General features: G+C 45.4%; 1 protein-coding gene across 16 annotated transcripts in view; it reads right to left on the reverse strand.

Moving 5' to 3' along the window:
• The window catches only part of NRXN3 (neurexin 3), a 1,902,419-nt gene that overhangs the window by 608,421 nt on the left and 1,271,525 nt on the right, over nt 1-22,473 (reverse strand). The window lies entirely within an intron of this gene.

A 22,473-nucleotide genomic window follows, 5' to 3' on the forward strand; every position in this document is an offset into this window, starting at 1 on the left:
CATTGCATGCTGCCATTTCAAAATAAATAAAGATTCATGATTGTTTCCGAGTCCCAGATTCAAACATTGCTAAAAGTTAAAGCAAACACCAGAAGGAGGCCACCAGAGCATCTTAATGTATGCGTCACTGCAGCAGACTTCTCCGCCTCTCCTGCGGGTTCCTGGACCCATGTCTTCTTCCTTCCACGCTCTCCTTTAAGGTATTTACATGGCATCGGCTGGCCGAATGATTCCTTTACATATAACTAAGATTATTTTGAATCCAAAGCCCTTTTGTGCACCTGCACCTCCATAAACACCTGGCCCTAGTTAGCTGTCTGACCTGATTTTATGACTGCATTGGTGAAAAGTTAGGAATTGACAAAATACCAGCTGAGATGTTTCAACAAACAGCTGCAACACAGGAAATGCTCAATTGTCTACACCAATAAACCTGGCCAGCCAACTGAAAGAAATCTATATTTCGCCTATTCCAAAGAGTGAATATTAGATAATATTAGATCATATCATCAATATGAGACAGAAAGAGTCTTTTTGCTCAAGATAATTCAAAAATGGCCTCAGCAGTCAGTCAATAGAAAAACGTCAGTGAGTCTGTCTGGATTCAGAAGAACACTTGGAATGAAGGCTATCGCTGCTTCTGTCAAATGGATCACGACAGAAACCAGAAATAGCAGAATGATGTTTATCTGCATTTTATTGCGTATGCATTGGCACTGGACTGACTAGATTATCACCAATTACGGGTAACATTGTGAAGGAGGGGAATTCCAGAACACTCACTTGTGCGCCTGCGGGACTTGCAGAGACCAGAGGTAGTGGTTCAAACAGAAAGAGGGAGCTGAATGGTTGAACATCAGTCAAGGTGGGCACCTGGGTTCAGTTCTCTCATCCCAGTTATCTAAGCTGTATACAGAGCAGCTAAGCCAAGAAGCTGAACCAAATGAAGAACGCTACATCTTCTTCTTGGAGGACTGGCGATCTATAGGCAGTGGCCTAACCTTGCCTACTGAACGTAAAGAGAAGTTAAAGTGCTTACTGGTTTATTGCTGTTGATCAGAGATACCATTTCAGTATGAAGTATACTTTAACAGAATGCAAAGTACAGGAAAAAAATCACAACATTATGATAAATGGAGAAAAGATGGAAGTTGTTCAAGGATTTCATTTCACTTGGATCCATAAGCCATGCCCACGGAACTAGTAATTAAGAAATCAAACCACATACTGCATTGGACGGACCTCCTGCCAAAGACCTCTTTCAGGTGTGCAAAAGCAAAGATAGCGCTTTGATGATGAAGGCGCACCTGACCCGAGCCGTGCCGTGCCCGGTCATCTCACAGGCACAGGAAAGCTGGACAGTCACAAGGAAGAAGAATCACGCTTTTGAATTATGCTGTTGACAAAGAATATTGAAACTGGCAGAAGAACGAACAAGTCTGCCTTGGAAGAAGTGCGTCCGGATGCTCCTTATCGAGGTGGATCAAGACATTGTCTCGTGGACCCTGGACATGTTACCAGGAGGGGTCAGCCCCTGCAAAAGACCATCGTGTTTGGCAAGGTAGAGGGGAAAAAATTAAAAAAGGAAACCCCAGTAAGACGAATGGAAACAGTGGCTATAGAGCCATGGCCCCAAGCATAGCCGTCGTTGAGAGGGTGGTGCAGAACGGGGCCGTGCTGCCTCTGTTGAACCTGGAGACGCTGGGAATGAGAACAGACTCTTGGGGTAACAAGTGCTGGCTTGCTGTGTCTTAGGCATCAGCCTCCTTGCTGTTCGGCAAATTAGCCCAGTACCTTCCTGTTTATGGTGATTACACCACATTCCTCCAGCCTGGGACCTTCTTCCAGTATATTCTTATCACTTACCACCCCACCTCATTCGGGCATGCACCGAGAAGCCTTCTCTGATGGTGCCACCTCAAACAGCATCCCCAGCACACTTTCTGCTACTTCACCTGCCCACTCTATGGATTCTGCATAGCACTCACTGCGTGCAAGTATATATTTATTCTCTGGTGACTATTAATTCCATAAAGGCCAGCACTTTTGCTGGCTGGGCAAGACAGTGCTTGCCACATAGAAAGTGCTCAGTAAATATCTCTGAATGAAGAAGTGATTAAATCTATGCTACAGGTATATGTTGCCTGTAGAGTACATGTGCATGTATATTTTATACAAGTGTACAGAATATATATTCAGTAATTATTTTGTCATATGCCATCAAGCCGTTTCCAATGTACGATGACCCTAGAGGACAGATGGAGCTGTGTGCAGGCTGTTTCCAAGGTTGGGATATTTAATGGAAGCACACTGGCACATCTTTCTCCCAAGGAGTGAGTCCTGGTTCCAAACCTCAGACCTCTCTGTTAGCAGCTGAGCTTTTAACTTCTCCTACAAACAGGCCTCCTCATACTTCCATTTGTACCTAAAATAATCCTAGAAATATAGCCTTTTAGGGCACACAGCATTTTTTTTTTTTACAAATTAAAAAGATGACGTATGAGCTGGAGAGAATCATTAAAATCCTCACAGCTCTTAAGCTTCCCTGTCAGTATATGAGTTCCAAACAGAAGACTCTTTCCCCAGACATTGATAGCTGATGCTGCCTCTGGGGACCAGGATACAAGGCCATAGGACATCGGTACTTCACACCAAGAACCATCAGGGTGGCTACTCCAACATGCTCAACACCCAGGACCTGAGGGGGAGGAAATGTTGAAAAAGACCAGAGAGCCTAAAAAGGGGATGGATGGGCACATCTCCCTCCCCCTCCCCCTTGGTTCCCTTCCTTAAATTCTATTAGGCTATAAACTCCTGCCTGAGGACTCCTTACCCCAGCCTTCTGGGGCCCCTCTCCACTGGTGGGAAGACGGACTCCACCCACTACATCATCTTAATCAGCATCCTGGAGAAGAGCGCACATAAAACAGCAGCCGACCTGAAAAAGTGCTGTCGTTCCCATCGCCGCTCACTAACCATCTCGCTCCACTTCTGCATAATGAAGAAGGTGGTTTACGTCAGGCACTGTGGCACTGAAAACATTAAAAGGAAAAGCAGCAGAACGGGTACACCACGAAGCCCCACAGTCCCTGCAGGGAGGGGAGGCGGCAGGGCATCAGCAGAGCCCTGGAGAAAATGCAGTCTCTTCTTGTTAGACTCGCGTTTATCCCCGCCAGTGCCGCTACCCCTCCCCGCTTCTTGTTCCCCTCTTGCACAACAAGTAGCCAGGGGGATAATTTAGCAACCAGACTTTTGCAAAGTGTGCTTAAATTACTAGAGAAATGCTTTCAATTGCTCCCCTTTAGCAAGAAAGCTCGGCATGGTATTTTCCCAGGATTGGAGCTGTGCACACAGCAGGGGGTGTGGGGGTGCTGGGAAAGCAGGGTGGGGATGGGGAGGAGGAGGGGCTGGTAAGGATCTGACTCCTGCTTATCCACTTGCAGATGCAAGGTGAGAGAAAGAGAAAAGGAGAGAGGCGGTCCACTTATGACCGCCCAGCTCATCGCCTGGTCAGACGAATTATGTTTCCAGTCCACACACACGGAGTGGGCCCCTTACAATGTCCCAGACAAGAGGCTGATTGCTGTGAACACGGAAATAAAGACACCCACGCTGCTCACACAAGGCGCTCCGAGTCCCTGCACTCGCAGCCCACACAACGAGAAATAAAAAATAAATAAAACTGCCATCATGTTTGACGTGACTTTGAGTCCTAGTGACCCTATAGGATGGAATAAAATGGCTCCCTAGGGTCTCCAGGACTGGAAATCTTTACCAGCACAGACAGCCTCGTCTTTCTCCCAAGGAGCAGCTGGTAGGGTTGAACCACTGCCTTTGAGGTGGTTAGCAGCCAATCCCTAGGCCATGGCACTACCAAGGATCCTTAGATAAGTCCGTGTAAATTAGAGGGCAGTGGGGGCCCTTGGTGGTGCAAATCATGCACACACTCAGCTGCTAGTCAAGAGGTAAACCGTCTGAGCCTCCCCAGACCACTTTGGATACAAAGGCCTAGTGATTTCCCTCTGAAAACCAGGGCATTACAAACCTCATAAACGACTCTGACACACAGGATTGACTCCACAACCAGTCTCTGTTTTCATCCAGTGCTGGGAGAAAAGAAGCTTGAATCTGTTTGGAGAAAGCTTCCTAGCACATAGTAGGCCTTGCAGCAATATTTCTGTATAAGGCCATGGATGAACCAGTAGGTGGTGAATCAGGTCATTCATAAGGGACATGCCCTTGGGTCTGATCTTGAATTAGAACAGCAGAACTTGAATAGATACCCTCGCCACTCTCAGCGGAGACACCAGCACCTGAAGGTGTATCCGCTGGAGAGCCAGGTGGGCTGGAGCCACAGGTGCAGAGCAGAGAGGGCCAGGGAAGGGGATTGGTAAATTAAAGGGCAGGCCGATTGGAAGGCAGAAATGTGTGTAACTTCGATGATAAAGAAGGCGAAAGCCAAAGGCCAGCAAAGCAGGCAGGGGCCTTTCGTGATGGAAGAGGGGAAAACAATGGGCACTGAAAGTAAGGTCCTTCAGCAAGGCAGTTCCGGGACCTGGTGCATCTTGGATTGTTAAGGCATGTCCTCTCACGTGGAGCGAACAGAGTTCAAGGCAGATAAGCAACAAAACAAAAACCACACCAAATTCCTTTCCCTATAAAATGCACAAGGCTTCTCTTTTCTATGCTCCACACCTTCTTGACTGGTTATAGAAAGGAAGAGGAGAGCCTGAATCACATGGAATCCATGTAATGATCACGAGGAATGTCAATTACAGAGCACAGTAAAGTGTGTGGTTCTCATATAGGCACATGGCACTGGTCTTAAAAACAAAGCAGTCCCAGGGTGCAGTAAAGCATGGATGAAACACACTGTATTTCTCTGGTTCACTGAGTCTTCCTCACCCTCCACTACCACGACCCCAGGGCTGCTTCTCCATTCAGACGAGACTGGAACATGTACACAGGTAGAGAAAGGGATGGAACTCACAATACACAGAATCCGGGAACAGGAGTGGGAATAGTGATACCAGACGGGGAGGGGGAAGAGGGGGAGAGGAAGGGAGAAAGGGGGAACCGATCACAGTGATTGACACATAACCATACACCCTTCTACAGGGGGAAGAACAACAGAAAACATGGGGGGAGGGAGACAGCGGTCGGTGTGAGAGATGAAAATACAAATAATGTCCAATCTATCAGGGGGTTATGAGGGTGGGGGAGGAGGGGGAAAGAGCGGATACCAAGACTCAAAAGAAAGTAAATGTCTAGAAAAGAATGAGGGCGACATGCTTGATTCAATTGATGCATGGATTGTGATAAGATGTGTACGAGCCCCAAATAAAACAAAAAAGGAGGCATTTCTCTTTTTTTCTGGTGATGTGTTCAGTTTGTTTTGGTTTTTTTGTCCCTTTACACCTTGGTGACAGAGACTTGTGTTCTTTGATAAACCTGGGCAGAGAACCTGACAGGGAAGGACCAGTAATGTAATGGTGTGGCGATCACAGTTGCAATATGCCATTCACTGGGACTGGGAGCATTTCCGTCCTAAATCTTAGGTTTAGGGGTGGTCAAAAATGAACGTCTTGAACACTGCCCTGGGTTTTCCTAATTCAGAGCTGGTCTTTCAAAAGAAAAAGGGGACCATTTTGAAGTTGAAAGGCAAGCGACTTGCAATGGTGACCGTTGAAAGTTTGAGGCCGACTCTCACGTGTTGCTAGCCTGATTTGCGTGGGAGAAAGATGAGGCTCCCTACTCCTGCACACAGTGACAGTCTCAGGAACCCCCAGAGCCCTTGCTACCCTGCTATATACAGTCGCTATGAATAAGAATTGACTTGAGTTTGTTTTCTCAGTCTAATAGGAGCCCACCTCGTGTTTCCAAATCCCAGCACTTCATCTGTGTTCTATAGGGCGATTACTAAGCAACAGGAGGAAATTGCAGAGCAGGAGGCCGGCTTGTCCTCTATAGCTACCTTATTCTTTTTTTAAAATTATTTTATTTGGGGCTCGTACAATCTTATCATAATCCATACATGCATCCTTTGTGTCAAGCACATATGTACATTTGTTGCCCTCATCATTTTCAACATTTGCCTTCTACTTTAGCCCTTAATATCAGTTGTTCATTTTCCCCATCCCTCCCCACTCCCCCCTCCCTCATGAACCCTTCATAATTCATAAATTATTATAGTTTTGTCATAAGTTATACTGTCCGACGTCTCCCTCTGCCCTCTTCTCTGCTGTCCATCCCCCAGGGAGGAGGCTATATGTAGATTCTTGTAATCAGTTCCCCCTTCCTACTCCACATTCCCTTCACCCTCCAGGCATCGCCCCTCTCACCACTGGTCCCGAAGGAGTCATCTGTCCTGGATTCCCTGTGTTTCCAGTTTATAGCTACATAACTCTTGAAGAGGCTAAGAATATAAACCGTCTATGTGGCCAGTGTTAATGCCCATTTGAGCCATGTGTATGCCTGGGACCATGGTTCAGTGTTCTCAGTACTCATTTGTAGACCAGGAAGATGAAAATAAATCTCATCTACATTTCCCACACAGGCAAAGTATTTGCCAATATACCAGCTTAATAGACAGCATCACCATTGCTCAAAGAAACAGGTGGCAAGACTTTTCATGCTCTCAAAGGGCACTGCCCTTGTATCCCCAAATGAAGCTTTAACGAGAACTCCTATACTTATAACGCAATGAGCCCAAAGCACACACATGTGTGACTCTGCCATCTAAGCTTAGTTTTAAAATCCACAAGGACAATGATCTGTTCTGTGTAAGATTTGATAGTGTAAATTTACTGCCACCTCGCCTCAGAGGAGAATTGACACTGTGGGTTTCCAACAATGTAAATCGTTAGGGGACTAGAAAACCTCAATCATTTTCTCAGGGTATGGCTCCTGGTTTTGAACGGCTGACCTTGTAGTTAGCAGCCCATCAGGGAAACCACTACGCCACCCAGGCTCCTTTTAAGAATATCAACAGTCACCTCACTGTAAAGCAAATGCTTCACACAGCCTTTGGTTTACCAAGGTTAAAACCAAACTCCCTGCCACCGAGTCTCTTGTGACTCCCAGCAGTACCATACGGCAAGGAAGAACTGCCCCTGTGGGAGTCCCAGACTGTAACTCTTTGCAGGAGTAGAAAGCCTCATCTTTCTCCCTCTGAGCAATTGGTGGTTTTGAACTGCTGATTTTGGGGTTCAAAGCCCAATGTGTCATCCACTACACCATCAGGGCTCTATTACTTATGTTGACGGCCTATATACACATTCCTGATTATGGAACTATGATGTAAGTTGTCCCAATGTCACGTCGGTCAGGCATCAACCTGACAGATCCTTATCAGGAAAGACCAGAGAAACTTAATCTCATTAAAAACACCAAACTTTGACCCCCTTCACCAGGAGCAAATTCAAGACATCTAGTTTCCATCTTGATCTCTGATCAAAATAACCTTTTCTCATGGCCACTGACCTTGAACCTTAACACTAAGCGATCTCCATCAAGGACATATCACTGGTTACGTTTGTATCCTGAGACCTCTCATTAAAGGTAAAATCCTAGAGTCTAAAGTATTTGGACTTTAAGCCACTAGACTAACATTGTGGTTTTTCACCCTGATTTTCCAGTCATAATTTAATGTCTTGTGGCCTTACCCGAATGTCTTGTCAAGGCTGCCTTACACAAAACTATATAAGTATCTGCAGTATAAACATGTTCTCCTTGACTTTAAAATGAAACCCCATCGAACAAGAACAAGCAGACAATGAAACCAGATAGGCTAAAACTTAGTGTGTTTGGGGGAGAGTGGATAGAGGCAGAATACCCTAATTGGTTAGCCAAGGTGTAATGTGATTGCATCTGAGAAATAGCACTTGAGCCAACAAATTGTTTTGGCATCAGATTCATCTGAGATAAAGCCGGATCAGCACTACCAACTTGATTTACTTCACATCATGTTGATTTTATTTAACCCTAGCACAGTGGCCAAACATTAGCTTCTTCACCTTTTCAGAAAAAGGTTAAATGAAAAGACAACAAACCAGCGTGGTTTGAAAGCAGACGGGGCTGTACGGAGATCTGCACATTGATCAGTCCTGAAAGCCTCTTTTTCTCTTCTCTCTCTCGTGCTGCACTCTCTCCATAGCAAATCATAGCCTCCGTCTCGGATTCAGCTCTGATCTCTGTTCTCGCCCCCATGTCAGTATCTACTTCCAATGCCCGGCTGACACCACGGACACTGCAACTCCCACACCAACCCAGGCTACCCCAACCCAGGAGCCCTCTCTGCCTGGGGTCCGTTTAGCCATCGGTTGTAGTTGTCAACTGTCTTTGCATTAACACCTAAGCAAACTAAGCAACGCTCTCAAATGCTGTCTGGTCCTGCAATCTCCCCACCACGCTCACTGAAGATTTGCTAAGCATCCACTCACTGATTTTTCAAATGTAGATGGTCAGAATTGCCTTTCTAGTCATTTTAGTCTAGAACAGTGGTTCTTAAGCTGTGAGTCGTGACTCCTTTGGGGTCATCCGATTCATCACAGTAGCAAAATGACAGTGATGAAGTAGCAGTGAAGATATTTTATGGTTGGGTGGGGGGTCACCACCACATGAGGAACTGTCTGAAAGGGTCGCGGCGTGAGGAAGGTGGAGAACCACTGGTCTGGAAGCTCTGCAAGAACCTGTTCAGCATCCTGGCAACACACAAACCGCCACTAACAGACAGTCAGCGGTGGCACCATCGGGTGTATCGACCAGGGGTGGAGCTGGTCTACCAGAGGAAGGTTAGAGTTCCACCAGTGAGCTACCAGTTGCCACATTACCCAACAATCACTACAATGCATCTTCCAGGAGTGAATGCAGGTATCCGCTCTGCAGCTTTCCAGGTTCAAAGTGCTAGTGCTGTATTCTTTTTCACCTCTATCTAGCCTTCACCTCTCCACACTTCAAATCTCTCATAAGGTCCTGGGAACCTTCACTTGAAAATCTTCTAATATCACATGTTCCCATCACGCAACTCCTGTCCTCCTCCTCCTCTAAGTCCTTATGATGTCATGGATGGGATCCCCATAGCCCCCTTGCCAGGCTGCACCCTGACACTCTCAACCTTTCCCACCTCTCCGATATAGCACCTCCATACTGATTTATGAAAACTCTCCCCGGATTACATTGATCTCTTGTTTAAAACCAGAACTCACTCTGCATGACAATATTCACATGTTTTCTCCTGGCCTTCCAGATTGACTGCCCACTTGATAGGTTTGCAGTCAAGTCTTAGATCTCCTTACCTCCAAGTTCTTACCTAACAAGGTATCGACCAAAAAAAAAAAGTCCCACAAGCTGAATCCTGCTCCACCCTGTTTTCATATATAATCTTGTCTTAGAACGCAGCCAGACCTCTTCAGTTATGTATGGTTTCGATTGCTTCTGTTTACAGCAGCTGAGTCGATGAGACAGAGACAATATGAGTGACAAAGCCCTGGCTGTCTTCATGGGCTTGCAACCAAGACGGTCACATGGGGTCCATGTACAGAAGAGCACTGCACTTAGTTTAATGTTCGGTTATTCTCTAGAACCCTGGAGAAAGGCACAGGAACCACTAAGCTCAGTGGCCGAGGGAGAAAGAGCAGGTTGTCCACTCCCTTAAAGATGTACAGCTTTAGAAGCCCTCAACAGTTTGGCTATGAGGGGGAACCAACTTGATGGCACTGGGTTTTTTTTATTCTTGGGGTGGGGGGAGGAGGGAAGGTTACTGGCGGATGGTGCAGTGGTTAAGTACCCATTTGCTAAACAAAACCTGTACAGTTGGAACCCCAGGCTTCTCGGTGGGAAGAGATGGGGCAATCTAGGTCTGTCAAGGCTACAGCCTCAGAAACCCAACATCATAAGGGTGGCTGTGAGTGGCAATGGATTGAATGGAATACAACCACAGGCTTGTCTTGACATTCTCCCTACATTCATGTTGAATCTGTGCTTTTGAAATGTAATCTGATGAGGTCAAGGACAGGTCCCATGACAACACGGATCATGAGTGATTATGTGTGTAAGCAGCAAAGTTACATACCATTCACATGATCTCTGTTTCTTGCCACCTCATTCATATACAACATCTGCCATGCCCCCTGGGTACAAGATGCCAGTATAACTGTGATGCATGTTCAGCGAGACTGGAAGCAAGTGCAGCATCAGTGTGCTACATCTATGACTGACTGAGCCGAGGCTGACAGCCCGCGGAGGCTACGCTCACAGTTGGAAGCAGCACTTGTTTCCGACACAGTGATGTGCTAAGGCAGTGGCATTCTAAGAGACACAAATGATCAAAGAACCCGACCAAGTCCTCTCTTACTCGTGTTACTTCCCTGCATTAGCCCCCTACTTAAGTTAAATAGGATGGCGAAGAAGGACAGAAACAGATAAAACAGCCCCTAGACCACTTCCTCACTCATTAGCCATCCTAAGGGAGAGCACCTTGGTAAACGCTGGGAAAGAAGAACAGGTGGGTGTGCGCAGTTTTTTCACTTTTCTAGCATGAACAAAATACATCTGCGTGTCTGAGCGATGAAGCACGCACGAATTGCGCAAGTTCAGTGATTCAGCCTCTGAGCTAAAAGGGCTTCCCTTTGCTTTTAGGACTGGCATGGAACCGTAACTATGCGGGGTGGCAAAATCCAGGCTAATCATTTGAATTTCCTTTTAACTTAGAATGACATTAACTAGCAAACATGACACAATGGGAGATGAGTCCTGGAAGACTGGGAACCCGTGTGCTGCTGTGGGAAGAAAAGGCTTCACAAGGTCATTTGAACGTGGTCCACACACTGAGAAGTGACCAGTGCTGGGGGCACAAAAGCCTAAACTATGAGAAAGCTTCAAAAAGTTTGTGGAATTGAAAGATAATGGAGGTTTCCCCCCACCCCCATGGCCTTTTTTGAAGTCCCCGGATGTTTACTAGCTGATCCTTAAAACAAAAACAAAATAACCCCACTTTGTGTATCTCTGACTGATCCTCCATTGAACACCTCTATGGTCAGCTTTCCACCTCTCTCCTGCCCCTAAAATTCTTCAATCTTGTCAGCAACAGCGACCTTGGAAGTTGTACTTAAGTATTTCATTTGCAAATGGAACACACTTGTCTTGGTGCTACCTACCATTCAATGCTTTGTATTTTCTGATCATTGCCAACACGAGTTTGTAAGCTGTTTGAGGAAAGCAAACCGGATTGGAGAGCTACACATAAGAAGAAATCAAATGGCAGCATGGCTCTTGGGGCAAAATAAAAGCTTGTATCTGGAAAAGCACGCATAGAGAAGCATCAGTTTGGGCAGCCAGGGGGCTGTGCCAAGGTTGGGGCATCCACACTGGTGGAGGAAGGCAGGCCTGCGGATCTGGTTTTCACTAGAAAACCCAGTGTAACAGTTCTACTCTCTTTAACCCACGTGGTCACTACGACTGAGAGTCAGCTTCAAGGCGGCAGGGTTGGGTTGGGTTGGTTGATCCTTGGTCTGAGCGACCAGGTTATTCTTCCTGGAGGTTTTGCCTCTAGGAAGATACGTTGGCGATCTTTGAACTAAGACTCTCGAAGGCAGCACAGTGCAGAGGGGAGGATCTACTTAGGAGTCTAGGACAAGTGCTCTGCACAGGGTACTAGGCGTTTCCAAGCTGAAGAACTGCTGGGGGATTGCAAAGGCCGTGTTCTGTCCTCTGAATGGACGGAGTCCTTGGAGGGGTATGAAGGGAAAAGGCTGTGCAGCTTATCATGCCTAGTTCCCATGGGCTGTCACACTGGGACATATGGTGTGAGAAGAAAGACAGCAGGAAGGAGGGAGAGAGGGAGGGAGGGGTTCAGGCCAACTGAAAAAGTGCTTCTAGTTCTCCATCGCAAGATTAGAGGCTGAGAGCTTTTCTGCTGCCTTTTTTTTTTTTTTTGCGGGGGTGGGGGGTAGGGAGTCCCCACTCTTTCCTCAAGATGAAGATCGTTTGGTGGGGGTAGGGGTGGGGATGGGCTCTGTACAGTCAGAGAGAGGAGGCTGTGCTCCCAGGAGGTCAGAAGTCACCTGGTTGGAAAGCACACCAAAGGTGTTATTCCTGTGTGGGCCTTGAAAACAATGACCTTTCCACTTTTCTTTGGAAACTGAGCCCACGGATCAAAGCTCAGAAGAGGCCCAAGGTGAACAGTTGCCATCTGGCAGGCTCCTGTAACCCGGTCTCCACTGGTGCCAGGTAGCTTTTTCTCGAGCCCGCGCTCATCGGTACCCTCTACGCCCATTTCAAAGGGGAATTTCTGAGCATCTGCAGAGAATGAGAAAGGCAACAATGGGCCAAGGTCAGAGTCGCCCAGTGTTCCTTCTCATTATTTAAATCGTTATTGCCACAGGGGGTGCGGAAAAGGGTTCCACTGCTTAAATCTGGGAAAGAAGTTTCCAAACTCAGGCTGTTGAATGGAAGCAGGATGACACCGCCAGATAACGTGCGTGGAGTCAGAGCTTTCTCAACTCAGACCGTGAGTGTGAATCGCCCTCAGTTTCCTCATCCGTGTAATGGGAAGAAGAGAATCCACCCTTCTATGTTGCTGTAAGGTTAAATATGACTACAGGAGCATGTATAAGAGCACTAGTGATGTGGCAATTACATGTTGGGCTGCTCACCGCAAGGTCAGCAGTTTGAAACTACCGGCCACTCCTTGAGAGAAAGACAAGGTTTTCTACTCCTTTAAAAGAGATCCAGGCTCAGAAGCCTACAAGGGCCGTTCTACCCTGAACTGGAATGGACTCCACGACAGTGAGTTTTTGGATCGAGCCCAGCGACCGTCACGTTGCTGGTACACAATGGGTGGCAGTCTTGTTGCTATGGTGTGAACTACAGCCTCATTTGGGCACAGGGGTCCTGGAGAAAGGAAGAGAAGAGATAAAGCAGCTTCCCACCCCCTATTTCCATCTTCTTGGCCTTTGCTGCTCATGTGAAATACATTACCCACTGCTTCCAAGTCTTAGACCAGGTAAAACACAACCCTGTGGTGCCCGTACTCAGCAAATGGTAATGATATAACTTTGGCCAAGAGCGTACATATCAATGTAAACGGACAGCCCTGGGAATGGCATCTGCTTTTATCTGCCCAGTGCAGTCTCCTCTCCAGAAGATTCAGACAAAGCGCACAAGGGTAAAGGGGACAGGCAGAGCCTTCCCCGGTGGTTCCTGCAAGGGTAGCTCTTCCCTGATGTGGGGAGAAGCGCTAGGGCGCATTTCAAAGGGAAGTTGGATTTCACAATGGCTCTGTCCTTGAACAGACAAGAGAGCGGCTGTGCACACAGGCGAGTCAGAGTGGAAATCTAACACATACCCGAGGCGCCCCATCTAAGTGGCAGGCGGCTGCTGGTCCCGCATACTGATTCTGGGCAGCACCTGGGGAAGGCTGGACTGCTGCAGCCTTGGCAAGGAAGGAGGAATGCCTGCTTGAACGCACGCACGTGCCAGCACACACTCTCCTGCCCTCGTGCCTGATGCGCACACAGGGGTTCACCGGAGGCCAACAATCTTAGACATTCTGTTATGGAGTGCTGCACAAAGCAAGACAAATCAAACATTGCCATTTAAGCATTAAATGTGATTGGGCATCAGAAAAGGCTCCCCCGTAAGTTGAGTGGTTAAGCACTTGATGGCGATCCGAAGGGTCAGCAGTTCCAAGAGAGAGAGAAAGATGGACGGCTCTGAGAGTTTATGAGACCATTCTATGCCAGTCTGGGGGGACAGAATCAACTTGAAGGCAACAGGTTCGGTTTGGCTCTGAGGGTCAGAGAAGCACACAGATAGGAGTGTTTGCTCTCAGCACGATGAGTACGTCTCATCTCCACCATTGCTATGATGTGCAGTCTACCAGCATCCTGCCCAAACCCCAACACGGTAAGCAGGAAGTCACCACTAGGTCAAATATAAACTGGGCTGCAGAATGGAGAGGTGCCACCACGTGCTGACCCTCCATTCTCTGGTCAGTGTTATCAAGGGGGAGACATTTGTTCTCTGCTTCCCTCTATGGGGGGCACTAGATCGACACTTCTCATGGTTTCTGGCATTTTAACTCCAGAGCACGGAAATCTCAGCACTCCCAAGAGGTTAAGCAAATGCCATACGTTAAAGGCCAAGGGGGAGAAGCAATAAAATAGCTTATTCTAATGATCCTTTTCTATAAAGCTCCAGGAAGAACTGTAGAAACAGGGAGGGGATTGCGGGTGGTGATGGTGGCAAGCAGGGGCAGGGAATGGGGCCGATATGATTAAAATTTTCTTTTTATAAAGCAGAGATAAGTGTACATACTGGTGCATGCCTTATGTTTCCATGAATAATTCAGGATTTACACTGCACTGATGTGTTAGATACGGAGGGCGACCAAAGCTTTTAAAGGCTAAGGAATTCTGACAGCTCCTCGGGGACTCTTCAGGGGACGTCTTTTCTTTTCATTACATACACATACGCATACATGTGCATATGCATCTGACAAACATATACATACTTCAGACCAGGACTAGATTGCTTATGAGCCAAGGCTGTCAAGGTGTTCAAAATAGATTAGCTTTTAGGACATTCTGTTGAGAACTCCACAGATGTTGTCGTCGTCAGAGAAGATGCTGCTGCCTTTCACCAAGCCAAACAGACCTGCCCATGTGTCCCCAATTCTCTCTCCACCTAAAGTCTGGCACATCCTCCTTAAAAAAGCCAAACCAAACCCACTGACCTGGAGTCGATACCAACTCAGAGTGACCCTCTACAACAGGTAGAGCTGCCCCTGTGGGTTTCCCAGACTGGAACTCTTTACAAGAGTAGAGAGCCTTGTCTTTCTCTCATAGAACGCCTGGTGGTTTTAAACTGCAGGTCTTGCAGTTAGCAGCCCGACGTGTAACCAATACACCACTACTAATCTCTCCACCTGGAGGACAGCTGAGGGTTGTCTCCGCTCCTCTCTCTAAGAAGCTAAACAAGGCTGAAAAATACCACAGACCTCTTGGTGAGATCTACCAGTTCACGGCACGTTTCTAGGGTCAGCCAGTGCCCTCTGTGCCACAACCCTATGTCCAGTGAGCCAAGTGCTCTCTTGTCCTACAAGTCTGTTTCTGCTTCACTGGTGCCTGGCTTTTTCTTCCTTTCTTTTTTTTTTAAGTAAGATCTTCCTGCTTTCCTGTGTGTGCACTGTGTACAGGTGCCCACATTTAATTCAACACCTTTTTCTCTGATTTACAACAGCAAAACGGAAGCCTTCTGTTACTTGGGTGCCACTTTCATCCCTATGTTTCCAAAGACTTCTCAACGGCATTCAAGCCCCAACATAACTCTGATATGAGAATGACTATAATCTTGCTTTATGGAGTTTTGCCCTAACACTGTTAATTATTATCCCCTGCTAGTCCCCAAAGCTCCCATGGTTTCGACAATAAATTAGTCACCCAGTTAGTATATTTAACCTTAAGAAATAATCAGCATCTCATTTCACTGGCGGTAGCATGAAAATCCAACAGCGATACATTCCCCAATGGCTGCCTCTTCACCCCCACCCCCCTGCACTGTGACCTTTGGTACCCTCTCACTGTATGGATGGCCCTGAGTTCGGGGTCTCTCTGTAGCGCTTTTTTCCCTTGAGAGCTATTATGAATTTCCAAATGCTTTCTAAATATAGAAGCCCAATCAGTCATAGGGAAAAATAAAACCAGAATGCTTCTTAGAAATGAAGATGAGAAAAATCATCTTGATTGCTTTGCTTGCTTGCCTACATCATCAGGAAAGTCCAGTCCTAAAAAAGAACATCGCGCTTGGTGAAGCACGTGGTCCAAGAACGCGAGGGACACCCTCAGCGAGGATTGTCACAATTCCACCACAAGTGACTCAAACATGGCTTCATCATAAAGATGCTGCTGAACTGGGGGGATTGTGTGTTCCGTCCTACACAAGGATCCCACAAAGCAGAACCAGCTTGACGGCACATGCAAACACAATTAAAGACAAAACAAAACACATACTGCCATTGAGTCGGTTCTGACTCAGAGCTCCTCTGAGTCAGAGTAGCTGGTGAGGAGAACTGTCCCTGTGGGTTTCCAAGACTGGGAAGCTTTGTGGGAGAAGAAAGCCTCATCTTTCTCCAAAGGAGTGACGGGTTGCTTCAAACTGCTGATCTTGCAGTAAGCAGCCCGATGTGGAACCACTGTACCACTAGTGCTCCTTATTGATACAATACCTTTCATCTAATTTTTAAAAGAAGCTAAAAACTACGTTCACATTCTTGGCGCTTAACGAATATTTTCTGAATGAACCCAAAGTCGATGATACTGCTGCCGATGGCACATTATTAACCTATCACCATTCTGGAAAAACAAACACCTTCATATATCCGCACTATAGAAGGATGCAAACATCACATTTGTAAATGGTTGTATGTAAAATATTAACTACTAACTGTATATAACAGGCTAAGAACAGCACTATGGGAATCTAGCCTCAGAATGTAAATCCTAATATCCTATGCCCCATTAACTCTATTCAAGCAGTTAGAAAGACCTTCTCAACAATGAAACAGACAACTTTCCTCTAGTTCCTAAAGGCTTCCTCCCCCCACCCCACTCCCCACTAGCATGATCTCAATTCTACCTTACAAATCTGGCTAGACCAGAGGATGTACACTGGTACAGATAGGAACAGAGAACACAGGGAATCCAGAACAGATGATCCCTTCAGGACCACTGGTGAGAGTGGCGATACCGGGAGGGTGAAGGGAGGGTGGGGTACAGAGGAGGAACCAATTACAAGGATCTACATATAACCTCCTCCCTGGGGGATGGACAACAGAAAAGTGGATGAAGGGAGACATCGGACAGTGTAAGATATGACAAAATAATAATTTATAAATTATCAATGGTTCATGGGGAGGGGCAGGGGAGAGAGGGGACAAATGAGGAGCTGATGCCAGGGGCTTATGTGGAGAGCAAATGCTTTGAGAATGATGAGGGTGACAAATGTACAAATGTGCTTTACACAATTGATGTATGTATGGATTGTGATAAGAATTGTAAGATCCCTCAATAAAATGATTCTAAAAGAAAGAAAGAGCTTCTTTATATTTAGCAATAGTTGGCCTTCTTTACTTCCAAGCCTGGATCCTCTTTCTCTGCTTTGGAGCTGCACAGACGACAACTAAGTCCGCCTTTACAGTGATCATTCAACATGTTGTTGACATGGCTATTTTGCCTGTTATCTGTCTCTAACCATCACTGGAGTCACTCCCCAGCAGCGCATTCTGTAGCCCTTTAAATGCCACCATCTGCATGACTTTCCTTCCAAACCCTTGCCTTTGGGGGTCCTTCTTCAGAACACTTTCTAGACTGTGGATGCAGGAAGGTGCCCAAATACACGATTCTTTACGCGATATGACTTGTGCTCCGTGTAGTGGAATCACTTAGCGCGTCGCTTTCTTTTGACAATCCACACTGAGCTTGTGCTTCACTGAACTCCCCAGGCCAACCCTACATGAGGTTTTGTCATGACAGATTCTTCCTGAACAGAATTCATTCATTCAAAAGAAATATTTAATCTAGAATGGGGGGCGCTATTTTTAAGCTGCATGACCTTGAGAAATCAATTTGGAATGCTTTTAATTCATTTTTGTTTGTTTGCTTGTTTGTTTAATTAGGACTGATTTTGAAATCTAACATTTCACTTTTTATCCTCCTTATTAAAAAATGTATGAGATGGTATCTAACTAGACCTGGACCGTATATAAACAGTAGTAAGGAAAGCAATTCGAGGAATTTCAAATCATGAAAAAATTTAGAGATCTTGCCATGATGATGAGAAATAAAATAGACATTGGCACATGGAAAATTGCAGGGATGGAAATGCTTCCTCAACAGGGATGCGCAAACAAGGTGACTAAGCTACAGTAGTTCAGTACACAACCCACTGTGGTGGAGTTCTGATTCAGCGTGTCAGTAAATCTATTAGATAAAGTAGAACTTTCCCTAGGGGGTTCCAAGATTGTAATCCTTTAAGACTGTGGTTCTCAACCTTCCTAATGCCGCGACCCTTTAATACAGTTCCTCAGGTTGTAGTGAGCGCCCCCCCCCGCCCCCGCCCCCCCCAAAAAAATTATTGTTGTTGCTACTTTACAACTGTAATTTTTCTACTGCTTTGAATTGGGAAACCCCTGTGTAAGGGTCGTTCGGCCCCCAAAGGGGTCACGAGCCACAGGTTGAGAACCGCTGCTTTAAGGGATCAGTTTGTCTTTCTCCCATAGAAGGGTTGGTGTTTTAAAACCAATGACTGTGGTTGCAGCCCAATGCTCACTCTACTGCACCCCCACACCTCCTTCAGTTGGCTAAAAAGTCTGAAAATGCAGTCGTTTAAAAAACATGTACTGAGAACCACAAAGCACCAAGCACTGTGGTAGCTTTGGAGATTAAAACAACAACAACAACAACATGAAGTGGCTCAACCTGACATTGAGTACACAGCATGAGGAAGGCTGGGGGGGCAGGGGGGACCCCTGCTGGTGGTTTCAGTGTCAGTATTAATCCAGACAGTCATCTTCCAGCTATAAACTTACAACCCCACAAAATAAGCACTACCCATCTGTTCATTATGCAGTTGAACAAGAAGAATTTAGATAATTTCTAGAAGCTGCATAAGCTTCTACACATCATTTTAAACTCTTCTGAACTGAGTTCCTTCATTAGCGATGTCATTTGTCAGCAGATGCTAAGGGCCTGGCCAGCTTTCTCATTATAAGATTCGACGACAGAAGAAAATGAGCATGTGATGCAGAAAAGTACACAGTGCTATTTCACCTACTGATAGCAGGTCACATACGCATGCGTCTACCATGAATTTATCCTGGATGTCTGCATGTGATTGCCGTCTCCATGATTAGCATTTCATAGACATGTTCATGGTGAGCATGACAAATTGATTAGACACCTTGGGCAAAACCAGCCTCCTGTTCGTCCTTGTCAGAGGTTGGTGTTTAAAGTTTTTATCTGAATTGTTTGGGGGTGTCTTCTTTAGTTTTGTCAGTGTAGCGATGAGCCATATTATTGATTCAGGCCACAACACCTGCAGGATGATGAACACACAAAAACGAATCTATTCTTTGAAACGATGAATAGGTAAAGAACAGAGTGGGCAAACTTCACACGTGGACATTTCAGGCCACATGTGAACTACCTGGGATCTTGCCATGTTGGAAAGAAAATCAGGTTTATAAATAAGGGCACCCATATCTGGTCAAAAAAGCACACACCTATGCAAGGCTAATGGTCCTGATGAACAAACCATTACAGTGAGCTACCGTATATACTAGTGTATAAGCTGAGTTTTTCAGCACATTTTTTAATGCAGTTTTTGTGGTAAAATTAGGTGCCTCGGCTAATATTTGGATCAGCTTATATTCGAGTCCATATGGTATTTATAAATTCATAATTGATTTGAGTCATGGTTATCATCATAGGAATTCCTAGAAGTTATGCTCATGAAACTATATTATTGATAATAATTATTTTAAAAGATTAAAGCCAGTCCTAGGAAAGGTTCTAGATCACGCATCTAAAAAGACTACATCTTACATCTTTATACCCAGTCTTACATATTAAAATTCACTTTTTCCAATCAGTCCCATCCCTCCAAAGCTCCCCAATACTGGAAAACATCAAGTTGGCTGCTTCCACTCAGCAGTTTGTAGTGCTGTTAAAATGCTAATTGTTAATTTATTTCTCTTCCCCAAAGCTCTCCCAGAGCCAGAGGTTTTCTTCATTGAATCAGCTTGTCCTGGGGATACAGCTAAACCTGCCTTTGATCAGTGTTTAATCTGTCTAGATGCTCAAGGGGGTGTAGTTGAGTACCTATGAGGAAGTAATTAGAAAGGATGGAGCAGAGAGTACCACAGCTCCTGCTAGCTCAGGAAGTGACCAATCAGAATCCTTTGCCATCTCTTCTGCCTTCACCGACAAAGGCTATGGGATGGAGAACACAGAAAGCCAATACTGTACTACTTTTAGTAAAACAAGGGTATGGGTTGGAGGGCCAATAGTTTCTTCTACTTACAACAAAGGATCTGTAGGAAACAGAACTGTCAGATGAATGGGAAAGGAGAGAATGTATATCCTTCAGCCTGAAAACAGTTCCAGGTATCCCCACTCTACTATATAATCCTGGGTAACTGTAAGAACAATATTAGCTGGAAACCAAATGATGATATAACTTGGTTAAAAATAACGTGAGCAGAGAGGAATAAATAAAACATCAATATGCAGTGATTCGTGTGGAAACCACAAGGAATGGAATGGGAGGCTGAGAGAGACTGAAGCTAACATAAGTGGGAGTAATGAGGCAAGAAATTAAGAAAGAAAAACTTAATCTGAATATTAGAAAATGTCCCCTCGTGGACAATCACAGGGCTATGCAAAAATGATAGAAGTTTAGTAATGCACAATGATTAGTTAAATATTGACCCTAAAGAACATTCCACCGAGATAAATGAAGCAGAGGCATTCCAAGCTCATCTCTACTTCTAATTTTCTGGGTCCATGTAGCAAATATTTCTGATAAATACAGGAGTATTCAGCAGCCACTGCCTGGCTGACTAGAACACAAGGTTGGCTCAGAATGGATCGAGGTAGCAATCGTTATTGCTTAGTTCTGGGAGCGTAGTGATCAGAGTAAACAGGAAGGACATCTTTCAATGACACGCTGAAGAGAGTACATCATAATGTCCCTCACCGATGGGCTCCGTGTTGTTTCTGGGAGAGGACCCAACATGCGATTCCCTTTCCTTCCCTTAGCTGCCCCTCCACACCTGTACTCGCCTCACCTTGCCATCATCCTCCCCTGCACCTATGGCTCACGAGCTTAACACTGAAAGGAAGATGCTCTCCAACCATGGATCAAATGAGTGTTCATTTCTTTTTTCCTTTCTATTTCACTGTTTGTCCAATTTGATGTGATTTTTTTTCCTAAAAGTCACCCTTTGTACCACACTAGTCGAGCACGCGTCTCTGTTTCTCCACGTAAGAAGTTCTCAGTGCCCCCCTCCACGTACGGATAGTGTTTTTTCCCTGGCTTGTAGATCGGTGCTACTATGCTAAGCCATGAAACGCATTAAAAACATACTAGAACAGATGTAAAGATGATAGGCTAAAACATACTAGGCATCACATTTAAGAGAAGAGAATAATTATATATAATATTCAATATACAAATACAAATAGGAGTTTTACATTTTTTCAAGCAATTCTCCCTCAATGAATGTACCCAACATTGGAATGGTTGCTGTGCACATCAAATGCTTGTTAGCCCAATGGACTGACAGGATTCTTTTTCCAGGGCTTTCCCTTTCTGAAAAAGGGAAATATCTTAGTTCTGCCTGAGCATTGGATTATGAAAAAAATACATATATGTGTGTGTATACATGTATTTGTGTATATACATGCATATATACATATATATGTATACATACATATATGTATACACACAGATGTATGCTTAAAACGTTCCACTCACATAATTCAGTAACTGGAGAACCAGAGGAAGAGCTACACACATGCCGTAATGAATAGTCCAGAGGCACCATAGGATTTTCCAAGGGGGAGGGCTTGCAATGTCACATTACCAAATATTCAAAGCTGGTGTTCCATGATGCCCAATACTAATACTACAACCTTATGATGCTTCTCTAAGTGATGAGAAGTCACTGTCCCTTCGCTGGTCCCCCTCAAAGCTACTGTCCACGATTGGAAGATAATGTGTTAATGTCTAACCCAGCAAAAGGCCCTCTTGCATTAGTGCAGCGGTTCTCAACCTGTGAGTTGTGACCCCTTTCGGGGTCGAATGACCCTTTCACAGGGGTCGCCCGATTCATCACAGTAGCAAAATGACAATGATGAAGTAGCAATGAAAATAATGTTATGGTTGGGGGGTCACCGCCACATGAGGAACTGTATGAAAGGGTGGGGGCCTGAGGGAGGCTGACAACCGCTGCTCTAGTGGCTGCCAAGTCGTTTTTATATCACACAACAGGATAACAAAAAGGGACTGTATACACAGTCCCTTCCCCGAATCACCACCCAAGTTTCTCTCTAGGTAGATGATAGGCTACCTTAGCAGCACGCTAGAGGAAAGCAGGCCAGAGAATGGGATACAGTATTTTCCCAAAGTTCCTCCTCTGGTTCCTGTCGAGAACATAGAAGAAGGAGTTCAAACATATGTAAGACTCTCACTTTTTGCCGATACGGAGTCACTGCTTCTAGCACACAAGTCAGTTTAGAGACTCATACCTGACAAAGCCATGGATTCAGCCTAATTAACTCTGGTGTCTTGTGATTTCAGAGTGCTATTTACATGTGATATCAACTGGAAATTCATTTTTTTTAAATTTAACCATCTCCCCAAAGGACCACATCTCACTCTGCTTTCTTTCTACTAACAAATAACAGCTGATAC

This window comes from Echinops telfairi, unplaced genomic scaffold (assembly GCF_000313985.2).
Source record: "Echinops telfairi isolate 266 unplaced genomic scaffold, ASM31398v2 ScPeMD7_18;HRSCAF=68, whole genome shotgun sequence".
NCBI classification, from domain to species: Eukaryota; Metazoa; Chordata; class Mammalia; order Afrosoricida; family Tenrecidae; genus Echinops; species Echinops telfairi.